Genomic DNA, 15,982 nt, shown 5'->3' with positions numbered 1-15,982 from the left:
CAAGCAAGTTTGAATTAGGTCACCATTAGCAAGCTTCAACTTGGAAAAGTCCTGCTTAAATCAGCAATTTAAAAAATACTAGTTTTTCTTGACAGATTGAGTCTGTGACTCTCCCCGCAATATATAAAAATTATATATATATAAAAATTGAGATGCACAAGACCACTTTTGAGGAAGCTGGTATGATATTATCTGAGCTTTACTGTTTGAAATGTCAGCAGCTCATGGAAAGTTAAATATGAAACTCCTATCAACATTCATCCTTCAACAAAACTAAAAATAAGTTTGAACTTATGATCTAGTTCATCACTCTGTTTCTTATTCTTCTTGAAAGAAGTACTTCCTATTTTGGCTGTAGTTGAAACAGTTTACCTTCTGGAATCTACATTTTGACAGCTTTGATGGCCTGCCTTTGTTAACTGAAATCCCGTCATATGTCTTCTGCAAAAAAAAAAAAAAAAAAAAAAAAGCTATCCACCAAAAATCCAAAAATACTGCAAACCAATTGCACAACTAACCACTATATCATCACTGAATGATCAGTACTGTTTTTATATGATTTATTTTCTCTACACCCATGTAGACCTCATTTCACAACCAGGGCTCTAGATTGCAAGTTTCTTAGGGTATCAAGTAATTGTTTCCTTACATGTTTGGAAAGTGGCAAGCACACTGTTGCTGATTATTAATAAATCATTAGTTTGGAAAATTTGGAGCAATTGAACGATGAGATGAAATTAACCCTATTATACACTGTCTGCAAATTGTCCTTGAGAGTTTGATTTTCTTTGATTTAGTGTGCATAGTAGGTTGCCAAATTTCAGTGATAGATGGTTTATAGCAATTCCCTGTGATTGTTTGAAATATGAAATGTGTTGTTTTGATCCTACACCTTGGTCATATTGTATTAATTCCGTTTCTCATTGACTGAGCTATGAGTGACTCTTCATGTACAGGCACTAGTGTAGATGTACCTAGTTTCCGTGAACCAGGATGAGCTGGCAGCAGGGACCACAGAGGATGCACCTGGTGGAAGAGGATCATGTGATTTTGCATCTGTACCTGGAGGAGGCAGTTGTGGAAGCCCCTCCCACCGATGAGCCTGAGGACCGTGAGCCTCAGCAGTAACTAGAGCCCAAGACTGGTAAATTATAATGAACCTCCACTCTCCCTGCCAATCCCTTCTTGCTCTGGTGCTACATTCCTAAATTTAAGCCCTGTCCCCACTCCACCCCATCCTGAAATGGTCCCTGAGCCAGACAAAGCTATAAATCAATGATTTTATTAATTTTCCTTTAACCACTATTATGCAATTGGCAGAAGATTAAAACAGATTAAACAAGCATTGTGCACCTATCTGTCCATTTCTTGGCCAGCATGCAGATAGCAATGGTTCAGGAGTTATGCAGATTGCAGAAAGGGCAGTTCATAGTAGTGGTGACTAAATGAATTAAGAACCTTCCTTGTACCATGGCCACTGAACTGTCAACCAGCACCACCACCACCTTCTTTCTCCTTCTACCTAATGCATATTCCATGACCATTCTGAAGCTAGAGTTCATAACTGAATTTCCTTTTCCAGGATGATGTCATCAGGGTGTGGTTTTATCAGCTTCAAAATAACTGTGGACACTGACCAACTAGAGAGAATTATAATTTCTGCAGAAAAAAAAGTCTCCGCTCCTCAAGTACAATGTTGATGTCCTCAGCACCTAGGTGTCAAACATTTCCAGTATTTCACACATTGGTATTCATGAATCATCTGTAGTCCACTATGCCTTGCAGAGTGAGTGAATAATAATCTTTCCAGTTCACATACTCACTTGACCTATCTGGTGTATCCCAAAGTATTGGGATATTGGTCCCACAGGTGGCCCCTGCCCTGCATGATTCAGAAATCTCATCCTCCGATACCCAACTATTATTTCTGGAACTCTGTTTATGACAGCCACCCATGGGTAGATCAGTGTTAATTACCATGCAAACCTGCACAGCTATGATCCCACAACAGTGGACTTTCCAACCCCCAAGTGGTGTGCAACTGAAACAGTTGTCTGGTGTTGCCAGCTTCCACAAGGCAATAGTCACCTATTTCTGCACTAGTATGGCTTCCCTGAATCAAGTGTTCTGGTGCAAGCTCCTCACACCACTCCATGAAGGACTATATCCTCATTTGGAAGTTCTGAAGCCACTGTCGATCATCCCAGGTTTCTAAAATGATGTGATCCTGCCACACTGTGTGCGACTCCTGTGCCAGAAGTGATGATCCACCCATGCTCATACAATGGCAATGCAAGCATTCACCATATCTGTTCCATGGGACACAAATGGATTGTAATTCACCATTATGGTCAGCCATCACCATGTCAGAAAGTTCTGCGCAGATTCTATCCAGCATCTTGCCGATTGCCTACTCCAGCACATAACCATGTGTCTTGCAATAAGGTGCAGGAGTAGAACCAGATCCTCATCCAGTTGCTTCATGTCTTCCAACCAGGTTGGCAGGAGGGAGAGGTGAGCAGGAGCTACCATCAGCAAATTCATGAAGGCAGGAGACAGTACCAGCAACACACTTCAAGGCGATTCCTAGAATATCTCCCTGTGATGCAAACAGCCTGGGATACCTCCCTTGAAATGGTAGTGCTAACATCACATAACAGCAGTGTGGACATGGGTATACTTGTGTACATAGTATTATACCCATGTCCAGCACAGCTTATATGGACACATGGTGCAGTTATTGGGAACGTGTGAGAGCACGTACACGGTCAAGTAACAGAGTATGTGCGTCGCTGTAGACAAGAATCGCACATCCAGTGCAGACATGCCTTTTTCCAATTCAAAATTCTTCCTTTTATTTTTTTAAGATTATAAACCTTTTAGATTAGGGACTGCTTCCTCCTGTGTATCTATACAGCACAAGGCACACTTTAGGCTCTATAAATAAAAACAAACAATCTTAAAGGAAGAACAGCAAGCATTAATTGAAAACGATTCTCTGTAGAAGTAATTCATTCTCCTAAACCATCTGGGTCCAACATTTTAACTTTAGTTTTAAGATTAAAAAACCCAAAATCCAAAGAAAAAATCTGGTACACTCTAAAGGATTTGGGTTCATAAATCAATGAATGAATTACACTCCTCCTTATACAAGCATGTGCAATATGTGACAGGTAAAATACAGGGTTATTTGTCATACTTAAATGCTTCAAAAACCACAGGATAAGAGAAAAGAGGAAAACAGATTAGTTGAGAGACAATCTGAGCATTTTATATTATGTGATTTACTCCTGATTAATTTCAGAGTAGCAGCCGTGTTAGTCTGTATTCGCAAAAAGAAAAGGAGTACTTGTGGCACCTTAGAGACTAACAAATTTATTTGAGCATAAGCTTTCGTGAGCTACAGCTCACTTCATCGGATGCATTACGGAATGCATCCGATGAAGTGAGCTGTAGCTCACGAAAGCTTATGCTCTAATAAATTTGTTAGTCTCTAAGGTGTCACAAGTACTCCTTTTCTTTTTACTCCTGATTAAAGGACATGATTTATGCTGGGATTCTCTTCACAACCTTTCCACTCAGCTTAACCCAAATCTCTCATCCAATTCTGGAAGAACATTTTGAGTTCTGTGGGATCCAAAAAAAATCAGTTTGACTCCAGTTCATCACTCACTTTATTAGGCATCTAGCAGCTTTTTCTCCACACTTGCCAGGCCCATGCACAGGGTTTAGGTACAAGCTAACAGCACAATTCCAATTCACATCACATACTACACAGATTATACATGTCTTTCCTAGCTACTAACATCCATACCTTTTGCATGCAAGGACCAATCCCTTTGCAAGTAAGCTTATCAGTTCAGGGTGTTTCTGCCTTCTTTTTTTTTTAAAAAAAAAACACTAAACAAACCCACAATAGTTAGCTTTGTTAGTTGCAGCTTCCCTTATTTAATGTAAACATATTGAGAAGTAATTTAATCAATTACTTGGTCAGCAGCTACTTGTCCTAACTTATGCCTGCTCCTCCTGTCAACTCAGTTAGCCCTACAATCCAAAGAAGACTGAAGTAAGTCTTTGGGTCATACTCAAAACAAAGGACACTCCAGACTGACTTTTGGGTCTAGCATACCACTTCCAGTTTACAGCATGCAATCCAGTTTCATTTAGGGCCTAGATAGCACACCAATGCCAAATAGCTGGAATAGAGCTTCTCTTGCCTTTAACTGAAAGGCATTCCATGCATCAGAAAAATGTTGGAAACCATCACTACAAATTTTGTAGTATATAGCAGCCCATCACCTCCCTTCTTTGGTTTCCCTCAACTCTCTCCCCTTGTTTTACATCATCAGAATTCAAGGTTTTTGTTTTTGCCTTCTCAACTCTTGTGCCAAAGTCCTCTAGCAGTAATGTCATCAAGCCACAATTTAGTCCCACTTCAGAGATAGCCACTTCATTACATTATTTTATTTCCTTCAAAGACTGTTTTCCCTTTAAAGTATCATTAATTTCACTCTTTGTAAACAGCTGGTTTTGGAACAATAGTACTACATGAACGTGGGCCAACCTTGCATCCAAAAGCCTCTAGAGCCAGATCCTCAGCTGGTGCAAATCAACGTAGTTCTGCTGAGGAATTTACATTGCTGAGGATCCAGACCATAGGTTTCAAGGAGGTAGGACAAGATTCAAACCACCCAGATTTGACACCCTATAGTTTTACTTCTGTGTCAAAATACAAACCTGGAGTGGGCCTGTTTTGTGTTTGAGTTCGTTTGGAGTTGGAATCTTGTGAGAACAGCCAGTTCATGACACTTCAGCCAAAAATGATGGAAATCCTTAGTAACAGTTAATTTAATGAAATACCCTTTCTTCAAGGTGACAAAAATATGTGGTGACCGATTTCCTCAGTTTTCTGTCACTCCTAGCCAACGTCTTACAAGATGTTGGTCCAGATGAATACAAATCCAAGGTTTTAAAACGGTTTTGATGAAAAAAAACACATCTCTAATTTTCAAATTCAAGAGTGAAGTAAGAGTTCAGCTGAGCTTCTTGTGGGGGACTGTATTCACAAAACTCCCCTCCAACCTCCATCAGGGTACCAAGGAAAAACACATTCAGTAAAACACACTTAGAAATATTATTTCATTTCTACCACAGTAATCACATTTGAAGAGATATGGGATCTGTTTTTAGAAACATTCAACCAGGGAACGCCCAAAGGTCAATGGTGAGTCCAGACCTGCATCCCTTCCCCATCTCCCTTAACTCTAGTCTCTTCAACTTTTTCCTCCTGCCTTCATACTTTCCCCTGTCAGCATTGTCCCCCATTAGTTGTAGAGTATTGATTTAGTCAATATTATTTTACTATTAACATGGTTAAAATGGGTTTATGTATTATGTTAACATTTTACTGCCTGTTAAGATGGTAATTATAAGCTTATCTTTTTGTACTGTGATGTTTGTACTGAGAAGAAAAACAAACAAACCTTGAATGCAAATTATTTCATCAAAACAAGTTACCAGTGGTTGAACTTACCTTAGTGAGTGACAATGGATCTTGAAACTTCTGAGAGCTGATTTTCAAACTAACCCTTTAATAGATGCCACGAATTCCACATCCCCATGCATAGAAAGGTCTGTGATTTCAAAAACACATTGCTCTTGGCAGATAATTTTAAACCCCCATCAGTTCATGTATTGGTTACAGACTAGGTAATTCTCTATTTTAATCTAAAAACAAAGTGTGGTTAAGTAATACATTGCCAGATCCTGTAATCTACTTATTATGTTAGGCATGATAGAGATCTTGTAAAATAAAAAACCTGAAGTCAAAAATTTCAAGTAAAAATGACTCATTTTATAAATGATGTTGAATCAGATAATTATAGCCTTCATGTATGTTGAGGGGATTTGGCTAAATTTACTTGAAAATATTTTATTGCTAATATTACATAATAGCGTAATTATGCCATTAGTAATAAGTTATATAAAAGAGTGATACTGTTTTGTTGAAGATAGGTTAAAAACATAATTAGACAACACCACAATGATAGTTTTATCTCTTGGGCCAGATCTTCAGCCAAAGTAAGTTAACATAACTCCATTGACTTCAATGGAGTGACACTGATTCACACAAGCTGAGGATGTGGCCTAACGTTATACATACTCTATCATTCTCATATGTAGGTTAAAGGCAGAATCACTTACAGTATGAACTATGCAGCAGAGAGAGTGAATTAAATTGTCCATGGAGTCTTAAAGGTATAGGACAATTTAATTTCTTCTTGAAATTAAGTTCAAAGTGTATAAAGAATATATGCATGAGAGATGAAATGTATTCCATTGGGAATATTTTTAACTTTTTAAACTTGATTTTCTTCTACTTAGGTTTAATGAAATCTACTTTCAAAAATTGTTCAGCCTATTCACTGCCCTTTTCCTTGCACAGGAAGCAATTATTCAGCCTGAATCTCATAGGGGCCTAATGAAGAAGGATTGTTTATCTTATTTGTAATGTGTGTATTTGGATTGATCTGTATCCATTGGTTTGTGTTATTATCTGTTCAATAATTAGTTTAATTTTTTACTTGAGATTTATTAACTTTCTAATTAAGTTAGTGGGTTTTGTGTTTTTTTTTAAAATATTGACTACATTGTTTTGTAACAGTGAGGTAATGATCTATTATAGCAGTATCCCTGTATTCCAATTACCAAATTCTCCTTTAGGATCTCAGTATTTTGTTATTATAATTTAACAGAATGAAATTGAATGCAACAAAAATATAATCCACCACAAAAATATAAGATTTTACCTGGACTAATTTCAAGGCACCTCAGAGAGCTAAGAATTTTTTAAGGCAGTTTCAGGTCAAAGTCTAAAATTCTGTCCTTCTCCAAGTCATTTGCTGAATAAAATGAATCAGCTGGAAATAAGCCTCATGATACCTTCCATAATAGGCACAGATCAATTGGCTAGGACCTGAACAATGCAGATACAGCAATTTACATTTAAAGATCAATATCCTGAAAGTAAGTCTAAAATATGACTACACGGTAAGCCAGTGAATCCTAAAATTGTGTATTTATAAAAAAAATGAGGGGACTAATCTCAACATGCATATATTCTCTTTTATAATCTTCTCTGGTAAGGGATTAGCATTCCTGGGACTGTAATAGATTCTCTAAGGACATGCCTTCTCTGCAGCAGTGAAAGAATAGGTAATCTCATTAAAGTTTGGTGTAGCCCTTGATATCAGAAATGACTTTCATGAAGTACTCCTATGAGAATCACATGTTCATGCTTTGTTACAAGGAAATAATACCAAACTCTTTGAGACTGACATAGCTATATCAAACCAGCAACAAAATCTTGCTTTTGTTTAACGTTCCCTGAAAAAGTATTTAGCGAAGTAATAATTTATTAAAACTATGTACAGTTGTGACACAATTATACTTTGCTCTTCTGCAGAGTCAACAATTCAAGGTTCTCAAAGTGCATTTATAAATAATAATAAAGTTTTGCAACACCTTCATTCAATAAGGGTCTGATCCAAAGCCTATTGGTATCTATGGAAAGACTCATGTTGACTTCAATGGGCTTTGCATCAGAGCCAAAGCAAACACAGTCATTTCTATTTGGCAGATTGCAAACCTGAGTCACAGAGAGGTAGTGTACACAAGGCCTAAGTGAATTGCACAAAGTCAGAAAGGAAGCAGAAGGCAGAGCTGGGGAAAGAACCCAGTTCCGTTGCAGCCTAATCCTTCACTTTAACCCCAAGACTATATTTCCCCTAATGTCATTATTGAGGATTTCCAGCTGAAGCACGAATATCATTGAAAAACTATGCTCAGCAAATGTTACAAATGGCAACAAAAGTATCCAAGTGAAACCAATCAATAAATATTCATTTTGCATAAGTTAGTCACTTCACACAGGTGGTTACTTCACATTTTAATATGTATGGGGGGAGGGATAGCTCAGTGGTTGAGCATTGGCCTGCTAAACCCAGGGTTGTGAGTTCAATCCTTGAGGGGGCCATTTAGGGATCTGGGACAAAAATTGGGGCTTGGTCCTGCTTTGAACAGGGGGGTTGGACTAGATGACCTCCTGTGGTCCCTTCCAACCCTGATATTCTATGAAAAGTATTGCTGGACAGTGATGACAAGAGAATCTGAACAACCAACAAATCAAAATGATCCTGTAAAGTACAATAACCTCATACATTTTGTAATGTAAACATCATTGTAATTGATGCCAGGAGATTTGAGTGGCTTATGAGCTACAAAGAAAAATGAAAAGCAAACAGAATAAATTGCAAAAGCTTGAGAATGACAAAAGCTGCTAGCCCATAAATGAAACAAGTTGATACACCATTAAATATACTTTACAAACTCATCTGTGTCATAAAGCCAACGTAACTGGCAGCATCCCAGTTAAAAGGGCATCATGCCAGTTATTTTTTTCCTCTACACAAACAATAAGACCTGTAACATTTCTGAGCATACTGTTGTCAGCCTCTCTAATTCTTTGACTATGATCTTACGTATTCAAATGATATAGGCATAGACCAGAATAAAGGTGCATTTTACCTCACTTTGCAGGTTATCTGGTCTTAGAGCACTTTCTCTTCACCCTTTCCCCTGGTTCTTGTCATGCAGACAGAAAGCAGAAGATCAGAAGTTTGAAGTGCAGGCAACGTGATGTTTATTGGGGTTTAGTTCCAAGCAAACATATTCCGAAGCCCTTCACACCAGTTGGACTTTAGATCTATACAACGATAGAGTTGAGCCATGTTCCAAAGCCCTTCACACCAGTCAGGCTTATCTTGATACACCAATAGAGTTTTTCCTTTCCCCCTTCCCCCACTACAGTTTTATATGCAGATATAACTCCTTCTTCTTCTAACCCCCAGCTCTGCATACCGATGGAGCTACCTCTTCCAGTGTTCTGTTTCCAGCTCTGATGCCACAGATCATTTACCCTGTGTCCTCCTTCCCAGCTCTGATACTGCCGAGCCTTGCCTGTGTCCCTGTTCCTCATTGCCCTGTTCCCAGTCCCCCATCCTCCCATTCCCCTTCCCACCCACTCCCTTCTTCTTCTTCTTCTTCTTCTTCTTAGCAGGCACAAATACATCTGCACTGCACACCTCTAGTCAGACCCCTTATAACTTATGGTCATGTTCAATTCTGGAGGGTCCCGAGTCAGGGTCTTCATCCCATCCCTTTTGTACCCATGGGAGGGGTAAGGAGTGAGATTGTGCTCTGGTCTTTTAATGTTTTTCCTTGCCACCCCCAAATCCTGCCTTGCCCCTCCCGACTGGTTGCCTGACCTTGCTTTGAGATAAGGAGTTGAGGCAGTCATCAAGTGTGCGCTCATACATTACACTCCCACCATACCCTGTAACACTTTTAGCTCCATCCCTTATCTGTGAGTGACAAGATGGCCAATGTTAGTCTGGTGGGTCCTGCACTTTTCTTGGCAGGGAGCTAAGATGCCACCCCTTGCCCACGTTCTTGGGGCATTGATGGCCCCGCTAGTAGCCCAGGAAGGTGGTAAAGGAGGGAAGTGGGAGAGGGGTCTTGGTTTGCTCCTCACTCTGAGCCCCAGCCCCTCTCAACCATGTGGGTTCTTACCCTCTTCCCCCTTGGATGGGGTACCTGCAGTCCTTAGATGGTGGGGAAGAGAGTCTCCCTCCTCCACTGGGGCAGGGTCCCCCTTACTTCAGTTCTCTGATTTTCCAAGTCTCACAACATCCCTCCAAGCTCCAATCCTCTTTCCTTCCTCCTCCACCACCTCCCTGAAGCAGGGGGTTTTATTAGGTTCCTAACAGGACCTTAATTGACGGCAGGTGCTCCAATTAACCTGCAGCCACCTTCCTTAGTCTACAGGGAACCACGCCTTAATTAGCCTTGATCTTATACATTTCCCCTCTAGCACTCTCCCACTGCTCCCTGGCCCTCCTGTATCACAATGTCATTCTACTAAAACCCCCATCTGGTTGTGGGAAATGCAGCATCTTGTCCTTCACACATATTAGTAAGGATGTAAGAATATTAAAAGTTAAACCCAAAATTCTATGTCAGACTGACAACAGGCTTATATGCTAACATCCGTGAGTACCATACACACATTTTTATGGGAAAACATCAATGTCCATGTCCTAGTAGGTCAGAATGTGGAGGATCCACTGATATTAGTTTAATTCACATGGAAGATGCCATATGGAATCTTCACCTTTCCTCATTCAAGAATGCATGAATTAGGGACTGATGCGCTCTTTCAGATAAAATAAGAAAAAAGCCATTCTCCTATGAAACTTCTCCCATTTTTATAACTGAATTATATCCTGCTCTTATGCACTAAATTATTCAGCTCCTTTAAAAAATATTTTTCTTACCTCTTGCTTTGGCATTACTACAATCCCTGCCTAGTTCAGGGGGAGGCCACTGCATGGGGGTGGGGAAGGGCTGCAGACAGAGCCCATCTCACAGTCCTCCAGCAGCATGGGTCTAGCTCCCTATTCCAGGCATTATGACCTGACACAAGGGGTTGGCCATCCGTCATGATGGAGGGGCACCTGAGCCAAATGTGCGTGAGTGAGTTGCTATCTGGCACACAGGGCTGCAGAACTGCATGCACTGTCACAATGCCCAGAGTGTGAAGGAGGCCCACCCTGAGACATGAGTCACTGCTGCCTGGTGAGTGTGGAGCAGGCTCACTCTCCAGCCCCAGGTGAAACCTCCTTTTGTCAACTGCATAATATTCTTGAAAAGGTGCCACACATACATCTATGGGCTGCTGAGAGGAGGGTGGTCACCCCGCAAAGCACCTGTTAATTCCACTTCTGGTTTAGTGTTTTGTATCTGTGGGTCATCAATTCACTGACTAGAACATGAGTGTTTTGCCTGTGTCTCACTCTCACGTTTTGTCTCTTATCTAATTTTATGTCTGTTATTTAAGTGTTGTCTCAGAATATGATTTTGCATTCCTTACTGATACCAAATGTCTGAAAATAGATCTTGAAATGGGAGCTGCTGTATTTAGTGCAGGAGTACGGGCTGCTGAAATTATATAATTATTGGTAATGTGTAAAGCAGTTTTACCTATAGTGTTACATAACATTAACAAGTATCGTATTTATGGAAATTAACCATATAGAAGATCATTTTATATATTTTCAACGTCACAAAATAAAGAGAGAAGCTTTGCTTCATGTTTTCAAAAACAGAAAAGTATTCTTTTTGTTGTTGTAAATGTCCCCAAGATACATTTCCTAAGATAGTGATCTTAATTACACAGGTCTTTCAGTAATGCTGGTAGCGTAAGATAATGATTAGTTTCTGCGTCACTGTGAAAAGAGTTAGTATCTAAATAAAGCTGAGTAGTGCAGTTTTGAACTTACTCACCTACACTATGTTTTGCTAACTTTTCAAATATGAGAAAGTTCAGTGTACAGAATAACATCCTGTCTCCAGCCAGTTGGGTTCTCCAGCATGTATCTCAACATGGAAAACATGTTCCCATAAACATGTTTCTCAGAAGGCATAACCAACCTCAGTGCAATGAAATGGAAGCCATATTGCCTCATTTTCATAAGAGAAATGAAAAATGATGGAGCCAATTCTCATCTTCACTCTGCTCCCTTTGCACTGTTCACCTCTGTGCTCCAGCTGGCACAGAACTGGTTCCTACACCTTAGACACAGTAAGAAGTTATGTTTGAAGTAATGTGTGGCTGGAGTGTGCTGCACTCTGGCTACCCCAGTCCATTAGAACCATTGCCAGGTGGTCTTTGTTGGATCAAATCCCATGTTCCTCTAAACTGTGTCTGAAGCCACGATCATCAGAAAATTAGGGAGATATAACTGGCTCCCAGATAGCCCCACTTCTTTGGCATGCTCAGTGTAAATTGGAGGGAGTGTAGGATCTGTGAGAACAGAATCTAGTTGATAATCCAATCATTCCTGTAGTTTTGGAATTTTTCCTTTTGTTTCCTTAGTTTCAAAGTGAAGATGAGTTGTGCCATCACCTATGAGATGCAAGAGGAGATCAGCATTTACAAGTATCATTAAGTAACCTTGAGCACACTCATAAGCACAGTCAAAAGTGACCTTTCACTGATTTACAGGTCACAGTAATTCTTTGATAAATGCAGTAGTAATCTTATGATAACTGAAGAAGTCTGGTAATCAGGTTACCAGTACATTAGTGGAAACCCATGTTCATCTACTTGTCCGTTAAACTATCTGAGCTAAGTCAACAAACAGATTTCACAGGTAATTACTGATAAGCTTTGAATAACATTTTCAGTTCTCGATATCTGAATACTGAAAGACCCCAAAGAGAATTCAAAGAACAATAGAAATTTTTAGAGGGCTGGTATGAATTGATTTAATGGAAATATTAAAGGGCCAAATTCTGGCCACACATACCATTCCATTGTGCTCCACCAACAGTACAAAGAGTCATAAAGATACCATAGTCAGTCAGTTAGGGATTCCCCCTCCCCATGTAGAGCCAGCCTGGGATTATCCAATTAACTGTAGGAACCCACAAAATTGCATCCTCCCACATTAGCCACATCACTTCTAATTGCACACAAAATCAGCATTGCCCTCAGCATTGCCAAAACACCAATGAGCCCCCAGGGAAGCCATTCTTAGTATAGCCAAAATGAATTCTCCCTCACACCCAGTCTAGATTCTCTCCTGCCTTGCCTTGCCTGCATACTCATAACCTGCATTTCCATCTCATCCAGGCCCATAAACTCTTCAGTATCCTTTCAGTTCAGGGCACTGCACCTGTATCCCCCCTCTATGGTCCAACAAGTGTACCCAGTTTAGGCTTCTGACTCCCAGCCATCCCCCTTGCTTGGGCAGACATCCATGTCACTCTCCCCTCCTGACCTGCTTTTTTCCAGGTTGTACAGTTCCCTGCCTACAGTGCGAGTTCCCCAACAAGTCAGACTGCCTAAGCAGGCCTGCTTTGCTTTCTTCTCAAAGGCTACAAACAGTACCAATTGACCCCAGTTATAAGGTATTAAATGGCTCTTCTAACCAAGCAACTTTATTCTTAGGTGAAAACTTTACCAAGAAACCATATTAAAAAAATAAAAAAACTTATGCACATACTAATAACCTTACCAGTGATCACCCCATCTCCAGCAAGAACTCTGACAAGTGGTCAGTCCTCCAAACCCCACCAAGGGACTTTTCTAAGAACAAGAACCCCATGAATCCATGATTCACTCATTTATATAGTTTGGGTCTTTAATCTTGGAACTCGGGGAAGAAGTAAATCAGCAGACCGATTCCCTCCTCAGGGCAAAGCTTCCAAGGGCTGAGGTTTTGCATAACTGGAGAGAGTACATTTGCCCTACCGCCTTCGACTAGAGATTTCATGGAAAACCCACCTGTCAACTGTCTTTTTTCTAACTGGTCCCTTTCAATTTGTCTGCAATTGAATCTATCAGTTCTTAAACTCCAGGGCTTATAGTTCTTTATCAGAGGCAGCCTGGCATGGGGTTGTTACCCCTCTGCTATCCCAAGCCATTCTGCCCCCTTTTACCTCTCTGTTCTCTATATTTATAGCGGGCTAGTTTTCTGTATTGGTTACAGCTGTGGGTGCATGTGTCCATGATTGGCTGTTCCAGCAGCTGCACAGGGGTATGATCAGTCTGACTGCCTGTAAGCAGGGAAGATTCTTCTCTCCCTTCAACCTACGTACAGTGTGGGGTTTGCAGACCCATTATACCACCTAACTTTGTTTTGTCCCATAAGTTCATTCTGCCTGGCACATTCTTTCCGATAATCCTTTGAAGTTCATAACGCTGCCCAGATCTTACACAGGCCACATCCCCTCCTATAGAAATTGCATACAATTCTACAATTATACATAAACTTTTCATTTTTGAAACTATGGACTCCAAGATACTTAAACTTAATTCAGTAAAGGCTTTCCAAAGATTCTGAAGGAAATTGCCATCTCTGTCACCACTACTCCATCCCACCCAGGCCCACAACTCTTCAGCGCCTTCTTCCTATCAGGTCTGAACACACCTAGTAACCTCCAGACCTGGCCTGCAAAACTGTTTGAATCCCTTCCTCTTATCTAGAACTACAGCTCTCCTGAAATCTTCAGTCCCACCCAGGCTTTGGACTCCATCATTTACTACTACCTGGCTTCAGGAAAGGTGACCAAGTGACCTTCACCTCCCTCCTTCACCTGGGCTCTTTGGGGTGAATATGTAAGTTGCTACTCTATATATCAGACTCCACCCACACTTTTCCATGGCTGTAATGTGTGCATGCATGTGTGCATGTGCAGACACAAACACAGGTCCACAGATCTCCCAGGGACAATTTTTTCATATTTCCTATTGCACATCTTTTCCTTTTGTTATGAAGGAAAGAAAGTGGCCCCTATTTTTGTGCACTGACAAAGAGGTGTAATAAAGTACTAAAACATTTGGTTATTCATCAGAAAAATATATGCTATGCTTTTCTTAATTCAATGGTATAATGTTTATTTCTTTGGGCCCTTGATATGGAACATTTTTCTGTCTAAAATGTCTCTTCTTTAGTAATTGGTGTTTAGAAGCCTCTAGAGAGACACTGATGAAATACTGATTGTCATTTTCTACACTTTCCCACTTGCCATACCATATTTGCCTACAGTACTTCTGATTAATATTTTCATTGTTTGACAATTAAAAACAGTGCTTCACACAGAGAAGTTACTGGCAACAAGGGAAAATTCAACATACACATTCATGAAAAAGAAAAAGAAAGTGTATATATTCTACACATGTACCAATTGGACTAGGTTATCATGCACTGTACTCCTGTCTAGTGCCTGAATTTATGGGAAAATTCAGAACACTTACGTGTATACTTAACTTAAAGCATGTAAGTTGTCACACTGAAGTCATGTGCTTAAAGTTAAGCACATGCTTAAGTATGTGCAGGATTAGGGCCTTCAGTAGCTAGCACTTGTCTACATGGCAAATATGCACAAATTTAACTTAAACTTTTTAAACCCATGAAATTAAACTGGTGAAACTGCTTTATCGACACTCTTATTTTGGTTAAGAGTGGTTTATTTCAGTTTAGCTTAAAATCTGTTCCAAGTAAACAAACTAAGCCAGAAAAAAAATCCACACAAACAAACAGAATTAAGGTTGCCTACACAGGTGACTGGATTGGTTTAAATAAATCAATTTAAATTAATACCTGAGATTAAATTGGTGAAGCTCTCATATTCACAAGCCCTAATACCTAATATGTAAGTACAGAGAGGTTATTAGAAAATATAGGATGCAAACTGTACAGTAGTTGTGGTTGCACAATTGCAAAATTGTGAGCACAAAACTAAACGCCCGGTTAAGGCCTGGCTGAAAATTTGGCATAGTAAGTCTTCATCCAAAAGCTGTCATGCTGGTTGGAAAGCTGATATCGAGAGCGCAGCCAGAGATGCAGCGATTCAGCACATCTCTTCTGCAACTTCAGCCATTAGTGTGAAGTCCTGTCCTTCCCCAAATTCTCACTTTCATGTTAGTTTCAATTTGCTGCCTGAACAATGAAGCGAGCACAGCAGACAGCTTTGTTTCTGTCAGCTCCCTCTGTGTCTGCATTCCTTCTGTGCTGGGTCCAAATATAACATTTGGCAATGAAGGATTTCTATCTCATGAGTGTCCAGTGCTGCCTCAGACTGAAGAAGTAGAAAAGTAAGCAATAATACTATAAGGGGGGAGGGGGGTTCACCTGGAGGCACAAGGTGACAGACTGCTGTTTTTGCAGCTGGGACAGTGTGAGGCAGTCTGCTAGAGAGGGCGAATTAGGCAAAAACAAAACAAAACATGGACTAAAGATACTGCAATTACTGCTAGAGCTATTCAAACAAAAGAGCAGTGAAGGAGAAAGGCAAGCAGCCGTATGGACTGGCAATGTGCAGTCAGCAGACAGAGACACAGCTTAGTCTGCACTGA

At 40.2% G+C, this 15,982-nt stretch overlaps 1 long non-coding RNA gene across 3 annotated transcripts; it reads right to left on the bottom strand.

Annotated features, from left to right (window-relative positions):
- Positions 1 to 814: 814 nt before the first annotated feature.
- Positions 815 to 9,785, bottom strand: LOC119853630. 3 transcript variants are annotated; one of them, XR_006279745.1, is made up of 5 exons: positions 9,631 to 9,773; positions 8,587 to 8,764; positions 5,534 to 5,633; positions 3,527 to 3,627; positions 815 to 2,937 (listed from the first exon to the last, which is right to left on the bottom strand). It is a non-coding gene; the product is annotated as an uncharacterized LOC119853630 (long non-coding RNA). The 3 variants fall into 3 exon arrangements; XR_006279747.1 differs by lacking the exon at positions 8,587 to 8,764 and having other exon boundaries at positions 817 to 2,937; XR_006279746.1 differs by lacking the exons at positions 5,534 to 5,633; positions 8,587 to 8,764 and having other exon boundaries at positions 819 to 2,937; positions 9,631 to 9,785.
- Positions 9,786 to 15,982: the final 6,197 nt, after the last annotated feature.

The sequence above is a fragment of the Dermochelys coriacea genome, chromosome 3, assembly GCF_009764565.3.
Source record: "Dermochelys coriacea isolate rDerCor1 chromosome 3, rDerCor1.pri.v4, whole genome shotgun sequence".
NCBI lineage: Eukaryota > Metazoa > Chordata > Testudines > Dermochelyidae > Dermochelys > Dermochelys coriacea.
Note: the sequence above shows the minus strand (reverse complement) of the source record. Positions and strands in the feature narration are given on the sequence as shown.